Source organism: Mustela nigripes, chromosome 13 (genome assembly GCF_022355385.1).
Source record: "Mustela nigripes isolate SB6536 chromosome 13, MUSNIG.SB6536, whole genome shotgun sequence".
In the NCBI taxonomy this organism is placed as follows: domain Eukaryota; kingdom Metazoa; phylum Chordata; class Mammalia; order Carnivora; family Mustelidae; genus Mustela; species Mustela nigripes.
The window spans coordinates 74705601-74725668 of NC_081569.1; positions in this window are offsets into that span (position 1 = coordinate 74705601).

Consider the following 20068-nt stretch of genomic DNA (forward strand, 5'->3'; position numbering starts at 1 on the left):
CGCCTTAGTTCCCTCTGCTCCAATACCCTGACCTCCAGAAAACTCACGAGATGTACTGGAGACGGTCCTGGCTTGCGGGGCTTCTCACTTACTGTTTCATCGCCTACATGGATTTTCCCAAGATGCCCCCAGGGAACTTCCTCATGTCCTGAAGGTCTTTACTCCCAACTTCACCATCTCCCTGGCTGCCATATTTAAAATTTCAACACCGCATTCCCCCTGACAGTCTATGTTCTCCTCTGTTTGTGTTTTTCTCCATAGTGCTTTACCACTGTTACACGAGGCATTTTACTTATTAATCTGACTTGTTGTATGTCTCTCCCTTAAAAATGTCAGCTCCTTTAGGACAGGGTGCTGAGCCTGTTTTGTTCATGGTTGTGTTCCCAGAACAGGGCCTGGCACGCAGCGAGCTTGATGTTTTGGATGCATCAGGTTTCCTTGTACCACAAGTCACACCTCAGCGTGGCTCTGTGAACCAAAGAATGAGGGGTCTGAAGAGAAAAGGGCTGAGTCTTGGCTCCAGAAGTCCCCATCAGGGCTGGTCTAGTCTGCTGGGATAAATTGGCTGTAGGTGCCGAGGAGGTTGAGTCTGATGGACTGGATTCTGTCACCAAGTATATGCCAAGAAACAATGGGGTGATGCTGGCAAGCGGCTGCCAGGAGCCCTGAGGGCAGGGGCCTCACCAAGTTTGGTGAAGCAGAGCCGAGGCAGTACAAGATTGGAAGAGACGCGTCAGCCTGCATCCCGGGAGTCTGCCGGCAGGTGGCAGCATTCCCTTCTTTAGGCTGGGGCTTGCACAGACCCTCCAGCTCTGGGTGCAGAGGCAAGTAGAAGGCGGAAAACACGAATAGTGAAGGGTCTGGAGAACTGGGTGGTCTGGGCTGGATGACTGGCTGATTACAAACCTAAGCACTAGGAATACGTTAGCAATTCTGTTCTAAGTCTGGGATACCTGGAGGGGGGACAAGTTCAGGGTAAAGTTCTGTTATCATCTCTAGAGGAGCAAGACCAGAACCAACTGGAAAGAAATTTGAATGATGGGTCCCGGCATGGGAGGCTCCGTTCTTCTAAATGCCTTTGCCCTCCATCCCAGAGGTTACAGGATAGACATGAAAGTGGGCCAGAAGAAGAAGAAAGGTGGTTAGGGGACCGCCAAGTCCCTGCCACATGCCTTGCTCTGCAGCTTTGCCATGGAATGCTTTGTTGATCATTCTGTTTCTCACTAAATAAAGTGCATTTGACCGAGGAAGGCTGATCCGATTCACAGCTGTAGTCTAGTTTGCCAAAAAAAAGTTTTAAAATCAGCTTTGAAATCCTTTCAGTGGGGCCTTGATGGTACAGCTTGCCTTAGGCCCCAGCCCTCTAGTGCTTCTCATATTGATGTTACCTGGCTGGCCCTGAAGGCATTGCTTTTTGCTACCCTTAATTGTTTTGCTTACCCTCCCAGGTTCAGTGCAAGTTTTTTCTGACTTTCTTCCTCTCAAAATTAGTTGCTCTCATTACTTATTATTGCAGCTTTACTTAGTACATTACATTTTTCTTTGCAGCATGAATACCTGTTTACATACTTGTTTTCTGCTTGAGATAAAAAACCTCTAAGGCCAGGAACTAGGTCTGAGTCATTGTGAGTGCTTCTGTAGTGTCTCTTACTTGGCATCTTGAGCTGAGAAATGCTCAATAAATATTTCAATTGGATTTATTACTCGGGGTAATCTTTGGTCATCCTGAAAAGCAAGAATTCTTCAGAAAGTCACCAGTTTATGCATTTTTGCATCACCTTTGTTATTTCTTGTCATCATTAAAGTTAATCACAGAGAAAAAGATCAATTTGCAAATGCTCAATCCAATCTGGCTGCTTCATGATTCAAATAACTGAATCATGCTGGTTAAGGTCAAATGATTAAGCTAATTGGATTGAATGACCACTTCTTAAGTGAGCAATCCCTTTCTCACAATCTTGGAAGAGCTGAGGCAATCAATTATGTGTACATAACATACAAATACTGTGGCATCACGTGACTTCAAACTGAGATGAACTGTGTTTTGGGATCTGTGTAGACACAGTTCTAGACTTATTTGTAATTTCCTATTTTTTTTTAAGGATTTTATTTATTTATTTGGCAGACAGAGATCACAAGTAGGCAGAGAGGCAGGCAGAGAGAGAGAGAGAGAGAGGAGGAAGCAAGCTCCCCACCGAGCAGAGAGCCCAATGCGGGGCTCAATTGCACAACCCTGGGATCATGACCTAAGCCAAAGGCAGAGGCCTTAACCCACTGAGCCACTTAGGCGCCCCTCTATTTATTTATTTTTTTTTTTTAAGAGGGTTTACGGCATGGGGAGGGGTGGAAAAGAAAGGTATAGGGGCAGAAAAACTAGAAACTTTGCCATGGTCCTAGATGTCTGCTAACCTGTGACTGGAAGGAGCACAGGAGAAGGTTTTGACCAAAAAAAGAAATTTGAATAAACATATGAATCAGCAGGAACACTAAAGGGGCAGCTTTGATCTATCCACCCTGGGACTGGGTGGGGATACTGGGGCTGTGCTCCTGAGTCTTGTATTTGTTCATGCCCTAACTCTCTAAATTTAGTCTTTTCACTCATATTATTCTGGTGACATCTAAATGAGCCACTTTATTAACTGCAAGAGTTGCACAGAGGGAGAGACTAACTTATTAGTTAATAGGATGAGAAACAGTGGTATGCGTCAGTTACCATCTTCCAGATCCTTCAAGTTTAATTGAACCATTAGTGACTCCTCCACCCGCCCCCACCCATTGGTTGTTTCAAATTAGGGGGAAAATAAACCATCTTTATAAATGTGAAGTCACACTGTCATCTCCCAAAGTGTCAGCACAAAATATTTTAGATGACAAACTCAATTATTCATCCAAAGAATGGATACATTTCAAACGTTTTTTTGTTTGCTTGGGGGATGAATCATACCTTTTCCCAATGAGAGTGTTTTTGCTTAAGTCTGCTTGGCTAAGTCTGGTGACAAACTGCATTACCTGAGCTCACCCCCACTGATGGAGGGGCTCTGAGCATGTGCCAGACTACAGGGAACCAGCCTGTGTTAACATAATATGACAGTCCCCTATTAAAAGGTAGGAAGTTGCTTTTGTGTATGTGTGTGTTTTCTTTACAAGGATGCCATGGCTAGCTATAATTTTTTTTTCTGCTAATGTGTTCTATTGTTGTGTTTCTATAGGATGTTCAGCATGAGAACCTTCTTTTCTCAGTGTGGTGGGGGGGGGGGGACTAGCTGCTCATTTAATTGACATTTTGAAACATAAATTTTGCTTTCCTGGCTGGAGTGGAGAAAGGCAACATACTCCATTTCACTATTTCCTTTGGATTGATGGGCTCCTTTCTGCCCTCAGGGGTCCACATGAAATCGAGGCGACTGTAGTTATTATAAGGCTTTGGGGAGAAATCAGCAGTTGTGGTGGTGATAGTCCTACAGTAAATAAAAGTACAATTTGCCTCTTATATGTAAATTTTGATTTGTTGCTTGTGAATGAAGGTTTGAAGGGTAAGGATGGAAATCAATTTCAAAGGCCACAGCAGCTGCTGGCTCTTTTATTGTTCTGGGGGTTAATTTCATGTCTTTTGTAACAAAGTGGGTTTTGTAGGTAATTGCGAAAACGTTACAAGTCTGTGAACTTTTTGAGGGGAGGATCCTCAGGTTTAGAAGCCATCATAGATCTTGATTGTCTAAACCAACACCTTAATCTACAAATGAGCCTAAATAACCCTTAAAATCATTTCCCCAAGTTACACAGACTAGTGAGAGTGTCAGGACCACATCGGAGGTCTTGACGCTGAGTCCAGTACTCTTTCCTGCAGCCTTTCCTGTTAGTTTCTTCACCAGGAGAAATACACAAGGCCCCAAAGTGGCTCGCCTTTGATAAAGCAGATATGCCCAGGCTGAAGGGAACCGTGTGACGCCAGGTTGATGAGCATCATGGGGAAGAGCTCCCAGGGCTGACCTTGAGGCACAGCTCCCACCTTTCCATCACTTCTGCCAGAATCCCCGGGGCATTTGTCATTCCTCCCGATGGGGCGGGTAATGTGCTTTCCCAACACAGTAGAGGACGGATCTCTGTCCTCACGAAGCTTCCCTTTAGGGGATACGGTCTCACCTGTCCCCAGAGGGACTAGAGACTCTCTGGCCTTTCACATTTCGGGGATCCTACGTCTTCCTTTTCTGTGGCCACAGTTTCTGCTTTGCAGTCTTCTCTGCCTATGGCATTAGCATTAAGAAAAAATCACTTCTAAGAGTTTTAGAGATAGAATCTGGAAGGGTTGCAAACCTTCTCCTTCTGGACTGCTTATTCTGCCAACTTCCCTTAACTCTTCTGGCTGCTATAGCCATTTGACTTTTCTGCTGGGCAGGTAGTAGTAATTTTGGGGGTCCCTAATTAGATTCCAGGAGCTCAATTCCCTGGTTCATTTACCCTGAACCACCTTCAAATTGAATTGGTTTTTTTCTCACGGCCAACCCAAGCAGGAGTGGATCCTGGGGAATTACACAGAAATAACAGCCTTCTTCTCCCCTTCCCCAGCCTCTGACTCACTCGCCTGCCCTTTTGTGCCTCTCTTCCATTATGCCTTCGTGCCTTCTGCTTAAGCTGTCTGAGCTTGTTTCCTCCATGAACCATCGTGATGTACAACACGTACAGTCCCAGGGCCAGATGAATGGTTTTCCATTAGAAGTACACTGTGCCATCTGGGGCACCTGGGAAGATAATGCCACAAAGACGCCCCCATCTTTCAAACACTCCGAAGGAAAGATCTGTACCGCTCTGTCTCGCTCGCCTCGACCACTGCCAGCTAACGCGCGGCTCCTCACTTCCGAAGCCTGCATTTCCTCTCCCCTCCGCATTCTCTGCAGTAGCTCAGTGCACCGCGTGGCGTGGGGCGCAGGGCTGAGAGCGAGAGGCTGCCTGCACCGAAAGGTAAAACACAATGACGATGCAAACTGTCAACACAAATAAAAGAGGCCCCTCAATTAACTCAATCAGGTGAAATACGTGCCTTGAAGGAGGGCTTAAAAGAACACGAGGATCATTTGGAAAGAATGGGGTCCTTCGCTGGGCCACAAAATTAATGTTCCCTTATTTTGGCACGTTTGTTATTTCTTCTGTGATTAAAAGTGGTGATGGGGGAAAAATCTCAGATGCAACAGAAGCCTTCTAAACTGATTTCTTTTGTGGGTGTGCATGCGTGCACCTCTGTTTCTTTTAAAGCCTCTTAAGACAATGCTGTTGCCTTAAAAAAAAAAAAAAAATTCCTGATTAGTATTCTGCATAAGGTACAGTCTTCATTGCAGTAGATACATAAAATCTATCTTCACTTTCACCACCTGTCACCTGAGAATTTTAAGATGATCTAGCTCTGAGATTGCAGGAAGCAGCCTTTCTGATTCTCATCTTTTCTCGACACCCCCACCCCCACCCCTTTTGTCATTGGCACAGCGTCTACAGTGAACTCCAGTCCATTTTTATTCCTTTGTCAAATGCTTTTATTCACAGGAAACTGAAGGCACATGTTTACTAGGGATAGAAATAGAAACACAATAAAAACCAGTTTGATAGATGATCTAGCCTATTCTTCACACTTCCCTGTTGTTTTATTGATTTACAGAACACAAAGACTAATCCGAATTTACATTGCTTGTATTTCCCCAGATCTCAAAGGACTTGTTCCCCTTTGCTCAGATTAACCAAGCCAATTTTTTTTCTTTGTATCCAGTAGCCTCCGTGACAGTCGAATAGCCTGTCAACTAATCAATTTATGCTGCAAAAACTAATTTTTACTTTAAACAAACATCCTAACATTGTGTTGACACAATTAAATGATTTCTGCGTTCTACCATATATCTCACACACACCCCAGGGAGCAGGTAAGAGCTACAGCTGAAATCACGCGCACGTGCTTCTGCATCAAATTAAATATTTTCCCCTTAATCCTACCACCAGCAGCTGTTAGGTACCGGGGCTTATTGCATATGGCCTACATAATGAGACCGATCCAGGCGGTTCCGGCTTCTCCGCTGAATGCTGAGTAGCTTTCTTCCCCCCAAGGACATTAAGAGTTCCCGCTATCGAAAGAAGTTCTTCTGCCAGGGAAGAGTCTCGGCATACATGTTTGGAGATGAGGGGAGAGAGCATTTAGAGCCAGGCTTTCCACCTTGATTAAAATAAAAGGGATTGGCACCCGGCAAAGCCTTGAAACTGGCCAAGTCCCCAGAGTCGCGGCAGGATGAAGAGGGAGATGGGGTAGGTGCGGTCAGGCAGGAGATCTTTGCTCTCTTCGAAACCTGTCAAAAAATTAGGTCAACATGATTTTGTATTTTAATGAAATAACTTCAGGGTAAGCCTGAGACTTGGAGGCCGCTAATACTTTTATGCTAGAGTGGCTTGTCATGCTTGACGTAATGTCTGGCTCTGTATGAGAAGGCATCGAAGCTAATGTTCTCCATGGCTAATCGGCCTTTAGCTGCTCCTGTTCTTTTAAATTCTCAGAAGCTCGAGCATCCATATGGATATTCCTATCTCTAACAGTATAAACATAGTGCAGGCTACACATCATCATTTCAATTGTCAAAACAGATGAAAGGATTTCTGATACTCCAATTAAACGAACCCGAAAAAAAATCATTTTCAAATATGCTCCATAAAATAACCTGAATGTTAAAACACCAGAACCTTCCGACTGTCTCCTCTGGCTACATCGTTAAGCATTCCACCCCTCCCCAGCCTGGGTCCTTATCTGATTTGATTACTTTTAGAATGAATTTGGTTTTGAACATGAAAGCTGAGGAAGTTAAATTGGAAGAATAATGGCTTGGCATTTTATGTCATTTGGTTGAAATTGCAGGTGTGGGAGTCATGCCTGCTTCTCTAACTCGTGCTTGGCTATTTCCCCTTTAATTTACCGAATTTGAAATGGATTGCCGGTTCCAAATTACACTACACTTAAGGGACTTGCAAAGAATGCTTGTGATTTAGGATCCTACATTATTGCCTTGATGAAAAATTATGCAGACACACTCACAGCCCTACAAGAAAACTACTTCTTGTAAAACAAGAGTATTTGACAAACACCAGGAAGCTGAAGATGATAGAACACATTCTAAGCTCCTTTTCTTATTAATCAAGAGGGGATACTGTGTTAATGGCAGTCTGAGGTATTGCATGGGGAAGATTCTGTGCAAGACAGTATGTGAGAACCAGTGAACAGTACCTGTGGCCTGGATGGCTCTCACAAAACTCTCTCATTTGAAGCCACTTAAAGGGTAGTTTCTAAGTACCAGGATTGCAATAACTTCCAAGCACCAAACATAACTTGCGTTATAGCCAACAGTACATTGACTCTTGAACAACGTGGCAGTTGGGGGGCTGAATGCACGACCCCAACCCCACCCCTCTACGCAATTGAAAATCTATGGATAACTTTTGACTCCCTAAAAAGCTGCTAATAGCTTAGTCTTGACTGGAAGCCTTACTGATAACTTAAATGGTCAATCCACACGTATTGTGTATGTTATCTGTATTATATACCATATTCTTGCCATATCTAGAGAAAAGAAAATGGTATTAAGAAAATTATAAGGGGGACACCTGGGTGTCTCAGTCAGTGGAGCATCTAGCTCTTCATTTCAGCTCAGGTCATGATCTCAGGGGCATGAGATTGAGCCCCACATTGGGCTGCTTGAGGATCCTCTCCCCCTCTCTCTTTCTGCCCCCACATGCATACTCACACACACACACACACACACACACTCTCTCTCTCTCTCTCAAATAAATAAATCTTAAAAAAAAAAAAAAAGGAAATCGTAAGGAAGAGAAAATACATTTCTGGTACTATGCTTGCTATAACAAATCCATGTAAGTGAACCTGCATAGTTCAAACCTATGCTGTTCAAGAGTCCATTGTATTTCTGAATAGAAGGGGCAGCCTGAATGAGCAGTAATCAACTATAATTATCAGTACTACTTGCTTAAAAGTGATACACACTTTAATTCCAAAGTTTTGCTTCTTACTCTGACTTCAGCTCCTCTATTTTTCATATCAAATGGTATCCGTAAGAGTGATACACTAGGACATGTTACATAGGTTAGACAGTTCAGAGCATACACGAGGTTGAATCTTTTAAGTTACAAATTAGTCACTCCGAACAGCTTCTTTATGTAGCTGGGCTCAACCTCTGTCCCACATCATGTGCCTGAAACCTGCCAAACACGTGGTCAAGGAAACAGGAAATGAATGGCTTGACTTCCAGTATGGCCCCAAACATGGCGGATCTTACTGATGTGCCACACACACTTGGAAAGAGTGCATACTCTGTTTTTGTGGATGGAGGGTTCCAGAGAGGTCATTAGGGTAAGTTGTTTGAGACTGCTTCTCAAGTCTCCCATGCCCTTGGTGATTATTGATCTACTTGTACTGTCAGTTACCACGAGAGGAGTGTTTGGGTCTCTAAGTGTAAATGCAGACTTGGCTGCTCTTCCTCTATTTTGTCAATCTCTGCGTCATGTATTCTGAGCTCTCCACTGGTAGGTGCATACACATTTACATTTGTTATATCTTCTTAGGAAATTGACCCTTATATCATTACCTCATACACCTCCTCATCTCTCTTTATCCCAATTGTCTTCATTTGGAAATCTGCATTTTCTCATGTTAATAGAGCCAATGCAGCTTTTTTTGGCTGTTTGTACCATGTCTTTTTATATACTTTTAGTTTCACCATGTCATACTAATTAAAGTGGGTTTTTGTAGACAGCTTATGGCTTGATCTAATTTTTTAATCCAATCTGACAATCTGTCTTAATTGGGGCATTTTGATCATCTGCATTTAAAGTAGTTATTGATATGTTAATATTGAGTCTACCCTTTTATTATTTGTCTGTGTGTTCCTTTGAATTTTTTTTTTTGTTTGTTTCTCTGTTCTCTCTTTTTTACATTCTTCTAGGTTACTTGAATATTTTTAGTACTTCATTTAATTCATCCATTAATGTTTGGAGTGTATCTTTTGGTATTAAGTTTTAGTTGTTGCTCTAGGGATTTTAATGTAGACACCTAGCAATCTGGTATTTATAATGACTATTTTACCACTTCAAGTAAAATGTAAGAGCCTTATGAACATGTCCTATTTATCCTTTCTTTGTGTAATAGTTTTTATACATATCTGTATATATGCAGCACACCCTGGCCCCAGATAATGTTATTAGTTTTTCCTTTCAAGAATCACACATATTACAAGGAACATAAAAGGAGAAAACTTGAGGCACTTGGGTAGCTCGCTTAGTTAAATGTCTGCCTTCTGCTCAGGTCATGATCCCAGGGTCCTGGGACTGAGCCCCATGTCAGGCTCCCTTCTCAGCAGGAGCCTGCTTCTTCCTCTTCCTCTACCATTCCCCTTCTGCTTGTGCTCTTTGGCGCTCTCTCTCTCTCTGTCAAATAAATAAATAAAATCTTAAAAAAAAAAAAAAAAAGGAGAAAACTAGGCTATGTTTTTTACATAAGTGTTTTCCATTTCTGTCCCTCTTTCTTCATTCCTAAAGTTTCAAGTTCCCCCTCTGATACTATTTTTCTTCAACTTGAAAAACTCCCTTTAGCATTTCTTTTAGAGTAGATCTGATGGTGACAAATGCTCTTAGTTTTCCTTTATCTGACAATGTTTTTATTTCAACTTCATTCCTGAAAAATATTTCCACTGGATATAGAATTGGGAATTTGTAGTTTGCTTTGTTCGTTTGCTTGTTTGTCCAGTTGTTTGTTTTTTGTTCCCAGGTGTTCGAAGATGTTTCCACTGACTAGGCGCCATGAGTTCTGTCGAAAAACTTGTGGCAATTTCTGTTGTTTCCTTGTATGTAATGTGTTGGTTTTTTCTGGCTGCTTTCAGGATTTTTTTCTTTATGTTTGGTTTTCTTCAGTTTGGTCATGATATGTCTGAGGATGATTTTCTTTGTGTTTATCCTGCTTGAGATTCATGGAGCTTCTTGAATTCATAAGTTTTGTCAGCAATTTACTCTCCTATAATTCACTAGGTAACAGTACTTTTATAACTACTATACACTTCCCTGTTAGAGAGAGAAAGCCCTAGTATATTCCCAATAACAAATTTTAAAAATGGCTGCAGGTGAAAGATATACTGAAGATGGGAAAGTATAGTTTTTAATTTTAAAAGGTAGGGGTAGGATAAAAGTACATGAACCAGCCAAAGAATTTGTCTATAGTCTTTTTTTTTTTTTTAAGATTAATTTATTTGAGAGAGAGAGAGAAAGCGAGCACATGAGCAGGAGGGACAGTGGGAGAGAGAGAGAATTTTAAGCAGACTCCGCACAGAGCACAGAGCCCAAAATGGAGGTCAGTCTCAAGACCCTGAGATTATGACTTGAGAAGAAACCAAGAGTTGGAGACTCAGCTGACTGCACCCAGGTGCCCCTCATCTTCAGTTCTTTATGAGTTTTTAAAATGTGTTATTATGAAAATGTTATGTTCAGAATTTAAAGGATCATCAGGAGTCAGCATGAATTCACTCTAAAAAAATATTATCAGGTAAAACTCAATTTCTTTTTTCTTTTAGATAAACTTATTAGGCTGTAGAATTGGAGAATTGATTACCAGTAACATTGTTCAGTAGCAGGGCAATAGGTGTTATTCCTTTTAGCAAAAGGGAGAAATTTGGAGTGAATATAACCACCATTAAATGTATCATAACTGTTTTGGCAACTGTACCAAAGGGGTGTTTGTTAGTCAATATCAGCCCTAGAAAATTCTTTCTTATGCATCTTTAATGATTTCTGTTCTAAATCCATAATTGGGTGAAAGTATTGAAGCCCAAAAACATGATAAATATTTGGATGATCAAGTCAAGATCTAGAAGAATGACACTGGGGCACCTGGGTAGCTCAGTCGGTTAAGTGAAAGACTCTTGGTTTCAGCTCTGGTCATGATCTCAGAGTCGTGAGATCAAGCTCTGTGATAGGCTACATGCCTAAAGCGGAGTTTGCTTGGAGCTCTTTTTAACCCTCTCCCTCTGTCTTTCCCTCTTGCTCTCTCTCTCTCTGTCTCTCTCAAGTAAATAAATAAATCTTAAAAAAATAAAAGAATAACACTTAGCACTTCATTAGGCCTACAGTATATCAGGCAGTGTTCTAGGAGCTAGAGGTTGGAATTAATGTGTGACTCCTGAATTAACCAAGCTCTCAGCAGGACAAGAGAAGGCAGTAGTAATCAGCTTCTCTCCCAGAACATCACTTTCTCCTGGTTTCCCTCCACCTCATTGATCTCTCTTTTTTGGTCTCCATTGCTATTTCTTCCTAGTATTAGAGGGACCAGGGCACTATTTTTTATTCCCATTTCTAGGAAGCTTACCAAGTCTCATGACTCATACAAATCTATAGCTTCAAGCTTCCAAATTCCAAATCTCCTGTCTAGACCCTTCTCCTGAATCCTGGCATGTGTTTTCCATTGTGTACTTGATACCACTACTCCATTGCCTGGTGGGCATTCCAGAGCCTGGATGCCAAGCCCCCACTTATCAAATCTCTCCTTTTGTAGTCCTCCTAATTTACTAAATGGCACCTCTGTCCTTTCAGTTGTCCTTCAAAAGACAGTTTTAAAATAAAAGACATTCCATCCCCTATTAACAAAGGAAAATGAGACTCAGAGAAGTGGACGTTCTCTGTCTAGATCACATAGCCAGTAATAAATGGTGTCAGGATTAAACCTACATTGATCTGACACCCCCTGTCTCCAGATGTTTCTAGTCTTTAATAAAGTTATATTGAAGTTTTATGCTTTTATCCACAAAAATAAAAGCAGATTAAAAACCTGGAATATAATTCAGGAAAACAGAGTTCTGCAGCAGTGGCCCTTGCCTTTGGTAAAGGATTTGTTTTAATGTGGACATCCTTCTATAGGAGGTGGCTGCTCACAGAGGATACTTTAAGTCTGGGTGGTCTTATTTGAAAAGTAGTCTCTAGGTTGATGGAGTTGACAGTAAATTATACTCTGTGTTTGAAAGAACAAACTTGCAATATTCTGTTTTATTATGGAGACAACATAATTAGAAAGAGAATGCAAATAAAAGTCATTTAATGAGAAGGCACCAGGATGATAAGGGAGTTAGAAGTCATGACAAGGAGGAATTCTCAAAGAGCTGGAGAGGAGATGGCCTGAGAGACACTATTTTTAGATCTGTATTTCAGTTCTATAAAATAAACACGGAATGAAATCCTACTGGATGTCAGTTGGGCACTATCATAAGCACTAGAGAGACAAAGATTGAAAGTATGATCCTTGCCTTCCATTATCGAAGAGTAGGTGTGGAAGTTACAGAGGGGTAGAAAGATATGTCCTTTAGATTGAGCCAAAATCTAATGGAATTATTCAAGGATGAAATGAGCTAGCCTTTTGCCATCACTAAAGATATTCAAGCACATGCTGGAAGTCTACGTGGTATAGGAAGAAGGCTATGGAATTAAATTAACCATCATATGAGTGATGGAGCTACAGGACCTTTAAGCACTTCCAACCCTGAGATGCTATGATTCTTCCATCTCTGCTAGCCCTGTCCCTTAATGCCATAAATAATGGGGACATAACTGCAAAAAACTGCATTTACATGGCAAATGTAAATCATCCACTTCTTTGGGTAAGAATTGTCCTTCCTTTTTTTCAGTTCACATCACTTAGTGTGTCTTTCTTCTGTCCTAGAGAAAATTATAGGAAACACAAGCTAAGACAGGTAAACCCATCAAAGTTGTAACAGCAAGAGATTCAAACTTTTAAATATCCGTGTTTGTTTTTTGGTACCCTAATTGCATCTAATAGAACTAAATAGAATTGATATGGATAAAGGATAAGCCTAAGGTGCTAGAAAATATTTTTCCTTAAAAAAAAAAAAAAAAGTTGGGCGTCTAGATGGCTCAGTCATTAAGCATCTGCCTTCAGCATGGGTCGTGATCCCAGAGTCCTAGGATTGAGCCCACATCAGGCTCCCTGCTCAGCAGGAAGCCTGCTTCTCCCTCTCCCACCCCCGCTACTTGTATTCCCTCTCTCACTGTCAAATAAATAAATAAAATCTTAAAAACAAAACAGAACAACAACAACACCAAAAGAAACCCAAAACCAAAACCCTCCCCTGTGTTTTTTTTTTTAAGTTTATGTTACAACAAACTAGGGACCAGTATAATGTTAGCATTTAATTTTATGCCACTGAAAGATTACTTTGCTCAGATTAAAACCACAGTGCTCTTTCTCATCATGGCCATCTGTAGTGTTCTCATCATTTTAGCAGCGGGTGAGTCCATTTCTTTCTATGAATTTTACAAGTCAAGACATTCCGTAAGTTGATTTGGTCAGGTGGGAAAAAAGCCTAACAGTGAACTGACGGAAGAATTTTGAAAAGAGTGTGGCAGAATTTGATCAGTTCCCAGGGTTTTGTAAGAACAAAGGAAAGGCTCAGATTTGAAGTCTTGAGAAAAAATGGTAAAGGTTAAGAAGAGAAGGACATGGGCACTTATTAATTCAAGATACATCTTGAACTCTTCAAATCTGATGATTCTAATAAACTACCTATATAGTTGCAGGCCCTAGTATGCATTATTTCACCAGGCACTTTACAAGGGCTACATTGTTTTTAAAAGGGTGTCCAGGTTGGGAAGAGTGACAGCACTGTAATATATACCTCATGAGCTATTTGGACAATGATTTAAAACTGCCCAACAGCCAAGTGCAAATACATAGATGAGTTATTGAGCAACTTCTGTATGCTGCTGTGTGCTGTGTCGTTTAACCCCAAGCACAGTTCTTGGAAGTTGATGCTTTTACTGCAGCATAAACACGCAATCTTAAATAGCATGCCAAGCCTAGTTCTTCCTGATTCTGCATCTGGCTCATTCCACAGGATCCATGATGGCAAATTCTGGCATCTGTTGAAAGTCCATTTATTTGAGCACCGATAGGATTATTTAGGCATTTTACTCCTACATAGGCAAACAGGACTGGCCATGTTTTTGCAAAGATCTAAAACAAACAAACAAAAAAAACGGCTAACAAGTCAAACTGCCTGCCCCAGAGGATTTTGACAGGGTCCAGTGCTTAGTCTCACCTCGGGTGTTCTGAATTTCAGTCTGCAGGCTAACATTCTTCCGGGGATTTGAGGTGGGGAGAGGGGTTATTGACTAGGAGGAGGAAGAACAGACATCAGATAAACTGAGAGCTCCTTAGGAGAATCCAAAATGGGATTTGGATTCCAGCCAAAATGGACAGATAGGGACAGTTACATACTTTCCAGGGCCCAGTGCAAAATGGAAATACAGGACCCCTTCCTTGTACAAGAGTCAGGAAAGAAGTTCCATTAAAAAAACTAAATATGGGGGGCGCCTGGGTGGCTCATTGAGTTGAAGCCTCTGCCTTCGGCTCTGGTCATGATCTCGGGGTCCTGGGATTGAGTCCCGCATCGGGCTCTCTGCTCGGCAGGGAGCCTGCTTCCTCCTCTCTCTGCCTTCCTCTCTGCCTACTTCTGATCTGTCTCTGTCAAAGGAATAAATCTAGTAATTAAAAAAAAAATTAATATGGGAGCGCCTGGGTAGCTCAGTCAGTTAAGTGGCTGCCTTCAGCCCAGGTCATGATCCCAGGGTCCTGGGATCCAGCCCTGTGTTCTGCTTCTTGCTCAGCAGGGAGTCTGCTTCTCCTTCTGCCTCTGCCTGCCTCTCTGCCTACTCCTGTGTTCTACCTCTCTAACTCAAATAAATAAATAAAATCTTAAAAAAAAACCCTAAATATGAAGATTTTTCCTTTCTTCTGTGAACTCTCAGCTTGTCATAGTATTTTTTATCTGCTATTTAGCATCATTCTAAGTTAAAAAAATTAAAATGTTAAAATTATTAGCATAAATTTTACCACTTATCTTTTTATTGGGCAATACCAGCTTTTTTGTTTGTTTTGTTTTGTTTGTGGTTGTTGTTGTTGTTTTAAAGTAAGCTCCACGCCCAGCACAGAGCACAACACAAGACTTGAACTTACAACCCTGAGATCAAGACCCAAACTGAGATCTAGTTGGATCCCAGGTGCCCCAGGGCAATGCCAGTTTTAAATGCAAATACAAGAGCATTTAGCTCTTATGTATCATCACCAAAATGACACCATTTGTGCATGCGTATATATTTGTTCTTATCACAATAGTGAGCATTCTGCACAAAATGAACTCAACTGTTTTAATTTCACTTCCCTCTTTGTTCACATCCTCATACTCTATACTTTGCCCTACTGATGAGTCAGAATGGACTGAAAGAAAAGGCACTATTTTATAAAAGAACTATTGTCTTTCTCTTTCAGAGGCCATCATTTTCAGTGTTCGTTGTTGGCTAACATAGGGCAATAATGTGGGTTAGAAGGACAGGACAGGTTTCTTCGGTCGTTTGGGTTTCCTAAAACACTATTGTCAACTTTCTGTGTTCAAAGAAAGTTCTGCTTCTAACAGAAAGGATGACTTCTTGGGGATGCCAGTGCCCCTGTTTACTCAGTTATAGATCTAATACATTGATCTTGTACTTGCTTTGAGTCCCACTGAACTCCCACGTGTTGAGAGTCTACTGGAATTTTGTATTCATGACAGCTCACGAATGCCACCATTTTGTGATAGCAAAAAAAAAAAAAAAAAAAAAATAGTAGGGCCTGCATACTGAGTCATCTATACACGTGCTCCATTATTCCATTGAACTTCACCCATTCAAGTTCAAAGATAAAACTGTTAAGAATTTCAAGATGGCCATTGCTGCTATAAACATTGGGGTACAGATGGTCCTTCTTTTCACGACATCTGTATCCTTGGGGTAAATACCCAAGGAATGCAATTGCAGGGTCATAGGGAAGCTCTATTTTTAATTTCTTGAGGAATCTCCACACTGTTCTCCAAAGAGACTGCACCAACTTGCATTTCCACCAACAGTGTAAGAGGGTTCCCCTTTCTCCACATCCTCTCCAGCACATGTTGTTTCCTGTTTTGTTAATTTTGGCCATTCTAACTGACGTAAGGTGATATCTCAATGTGGTTTCATTTGAATCTCCCTGAGGGCTAATGATGATGAACATTTTTTCATGTGTCTGATAGCCATTTGTATGTCTTGACTGGAGAAGTGTCTGTTCATATCTTCTGCCCATTTTTTGATATATTTGCCTGTTTCGTGTGTGTTGAGTTTGAGGAGTTCATTATAGATCCTGGATATCAACCTTTTGTCTGTACTGTCATTTGCAAATATCTTCTCCCATTCCGTGGGTTGCTTCAACAGAGCATAAAAACAAGCATAGGGCCGTTCTAAGCACTAGGCACCATGAGACCACACAGACTGCACACTCATGAAGCTGGACTTCCCAGAGGACAGATGTAGAAAAGATGCTGGGATTTCTGCCAAGATGGAGTAGGACCTATAAAGTCTATGTCTTCCAGTGGTAACAAGGAAAGACTGGTTAAAATACAGAAAACACAACTACGTAAGGGCAGAAATGAAACAGTAGTAGGTGGAATGAGGAGGAAAGTTAATTCCAGGACAACTGGTAAGGTAGCAGTGAGTTGCCCCTCCCCACTGAGTTGCCCTTTCTGTCCCACCTTGGGCCCAAGAGCAGGCCAAATCAGCGAACTTGGCAGTAGGTACAGGAAGCACAATCTCTGGGAGAAACCAGTCTTTCTGACCCGAGAACGGGAAAAAGGGGCTCCTGTCCCATGGGACTGAGAGAGTGGGGGAGGTCTGTTTTTTCCTCTCTTTTTCCACTCCCTGCCCTGATTCAAGGCCAGCTACAGGTACAGATCTACATTGCTTGGTGGCACGTAAAACCTGAGGGAAAACCTGTCCTTCTTGATTAGATTATGTAGAATGTCCTTGTTTGTAGGAAATATGCACCAAAGTATTACCCGGTGATGGTGTATTTTGTTGGCAATTGACCTGTAATTTATTTCTACATTTATTATATACATGGGAAATCTTAGTTCCCATGGATGCATCCAATTCCAAGCCAACATCACAGGGTTTATTCTAGTGTTCTCTATTTTTAACTTTCTTCTCATCAATGAGAAACCTGGTTCCCGTCAGCCTTAATATATCAGTCCCTTTTGTGTAATGTCCTGCCTTTCCTGTTCTGAGGTGACATCCTGCTGTAGTCCACACCCCGCATTCCCACACCTCCAATGCCCTCCTCACCACAGCGAGGCTCTGACACCCCATGTTGACCGGCCCTTTGAACCTTTCCTTTCTTATTCTCAAGGACTCTAACACCTTACTCTGGGAAATCCTGGCTCTCTCCAGCTGCTAGCTGAGATTGTCTTCTTTCAGGATGTCTTTTCCTTTAATGCCCATGGTTACTGGTCCTGCCTCTTGGAAGAATGAAGAGGCAGACCAGACAGTGGTGGGCAGCAAAGCAAAGTTTATTGGGTGATGGTACAAAGCTCCCAAAGAGGGAGGGGACCAAAGAAGCCTGCCATTGGAGTTTCTAAGCCTAGGGGTTTTTATAAGAATATTGGCAGGCTGTTTTAATCTGATTAACCCTCCATGCACCTGTCACCCAATCAGATTTTTGTCTACACACTCATCTACATATCAGGTAGTTGTTTACACAGGAAAGGGTGTAGGGTGGTGTAGGGTGGTGTAGATTCTAGGTTCTGTAGGTTCTAGGGTGGTGTAGCATAAGAGGATGGGGTCTTTTTCCTTTAAGGGTAGTTTGCTTTAGGATGGGGCCCTTTGTCCCTGCCTGCCTTTCTTCTCACTATCCTCCATCAGTCTCACCTAGTGGCTTCGGAATTCCATTTTCCAGGAAAGAAAGAAAAGGAAAGAAAACCTTTCATTTTCAAATGCTGCTTACCTCACTTCCAGTCTGGTGGGTACATAATTTCTCTAGCTCCTTTATATGGTCTCATCATTTACTATACTCTTTCAAGTACCTAGCAAAGTGCCTACCACATTGTGTGCACTTAAAATTGGCTATTGATTCAATTAACGTTGCCATGACCTGTTAAGGAGCCCCTGAGTTCCATGTTAGCTTCTGCTTCATGTTTGGATTTCTAGGATGTATAATCTTTGCTGGGTAACAATGATAGCAAAGATTTAGCTTGCCTTGTGCCCCATATTTTCCGAAGTGTTTTCCATGATGGAACTTAATCCACAATAGCATAAGGAATATGTATTATTACTATTATTACTTTACAAGGAAATTTGCAAGGCAAACAGAAGTTACTAAGTTGCCCCAAAGAGTACAGCCAGTAATTCGTGGGGCTGGGATTTGAACCTAGCTTCAGAGTCCACATTCTTTTTTTTTTTTTTTTTTAAGACTTTATTTATTTGTTTGACAGAGACAGCAAGAGAAGGAACAGAAGCAGGGAGAATGGGGGAGGGAGAATCAGACTCCCCACTGAGCAGGGAGCCCAACCCGGCGCTGAATCCCAAGATCCGGAGATCATGACTTGAACTCAAGGCAGACGCTTAAGGACTGAGCCACCCAGGCACCTCCAGAGTCCACATTCTTAACCACTGTGTGAGTGACTATGGCTTTAGTCCTTGCACTCTACATTGGCTCTGTTAGTCTTTGTATTCACACAGTATCTTTTGAATATTTCTGTATTGTACCTGTCTCATTTGCAGTGCTGATACTGGGTATTAATTTCACACAGTTCCAGGTTTATGATCTCACCTGTACTTGCATCTAACCACATAATCTCTCTGCTTCCATTAAAACTCAGGGGCCAGCACTGAGTTTGCTGGGATAGCAGACTGCATCCCAGGAGCCACTAGTATTTACCCTGTTGACTCTTCTTATAGCTCCGGGGGGAAGTGGGATTGGGGTGGATATCCCTTTTTAGACTACAGAGAATGAGACTTACTAATACTTCCTTCTAAGGGGTTTATTCATAATTGATTGATAAGGTATACATTTCAAGTGACATTTTAATCATGATTATTAGATCATCAAATCTTAGTGATATTTTTTATTTTTAATCATTTTTATAATTTCAACTTTGTTTTACTTATCATTAATTAGGTTTTCAATATTGGTTGTGACTCCTTTTCGAGTACTTTTTCATCTAAAATATTTGGACTTTTTAACTCCACTGGTCTTTTGGGGGCAACATCTTTCCACAGTAACTAGCTACACAGTTAAATCTGGGAGTGTGCCTATATTTATTTTTAAATTGTCTTGATGAGCTCAACTGGAAATTTCTATCTGACAGGTTTTCCCCCCAATCCCCAATCCTATTATTTCTAATGTGCGTGTTCTTGCTTCAGCCAAAACCCCTCTCATCATTGAGAATCAGGCCTGAATATCCCATTCCTCTAAGACTTTTCATTTTCATGCCCACGACTTTCACAGTCCCAGAATTCACCTTTCTTCTATTTCCTGGTAGTCGTACTTTGTTTTCAGGCAGGATTTGGTACCAAATACACAATGGAATGTATTTCAGGGAACTCTTTGTTACATATTGGATGCATGTACAGGCACTCAGCATAGCATCCAGTTCCTCGAAACTAGGTTTTCATTAACAATGACACACATCATTTCCTTCTAGAGCTGTGAGTAGTAGTTTTATCTCGTTGCACTTGAGAATTTTATTGAGCATCTTCTCCAACACACGTGCTCATGCTTGGGGAGACCCTGCTCTCTTCCCTGGACTTGGTCAGGGTGCAGCATCTGGAAGACCTGTCCCAGCACAAGGGCTGGGGAGCACGTAGCTCAGAGAAGGGGAGCTGAGAAGCAGCCTCTTATGGAGATGAAGTGAAAGGCAAGTGAGACCATCAGACAGATTCGTCAGAATGAGGGGGATAGGATAGCCAGAGGAGGGAAGGCCAGCTCACAGCTGAGATGGGATTAAGCAGAAGGTGGGAGGAATTGTCCGAGGCCAACAGGGGTTTTTATCAGGAGCCTACAGGTACTTGAGAAGAAACAGGATGGTGGTTGCTAAAGCTGTTGAGCCAGTGTGGACACTCATTATGGAGCTTCTGGGGTGCTGAGTTTTCCCCTTTGTGTGGTCATGTCCTTCTACTCTCCAGCCTTATGATGGAT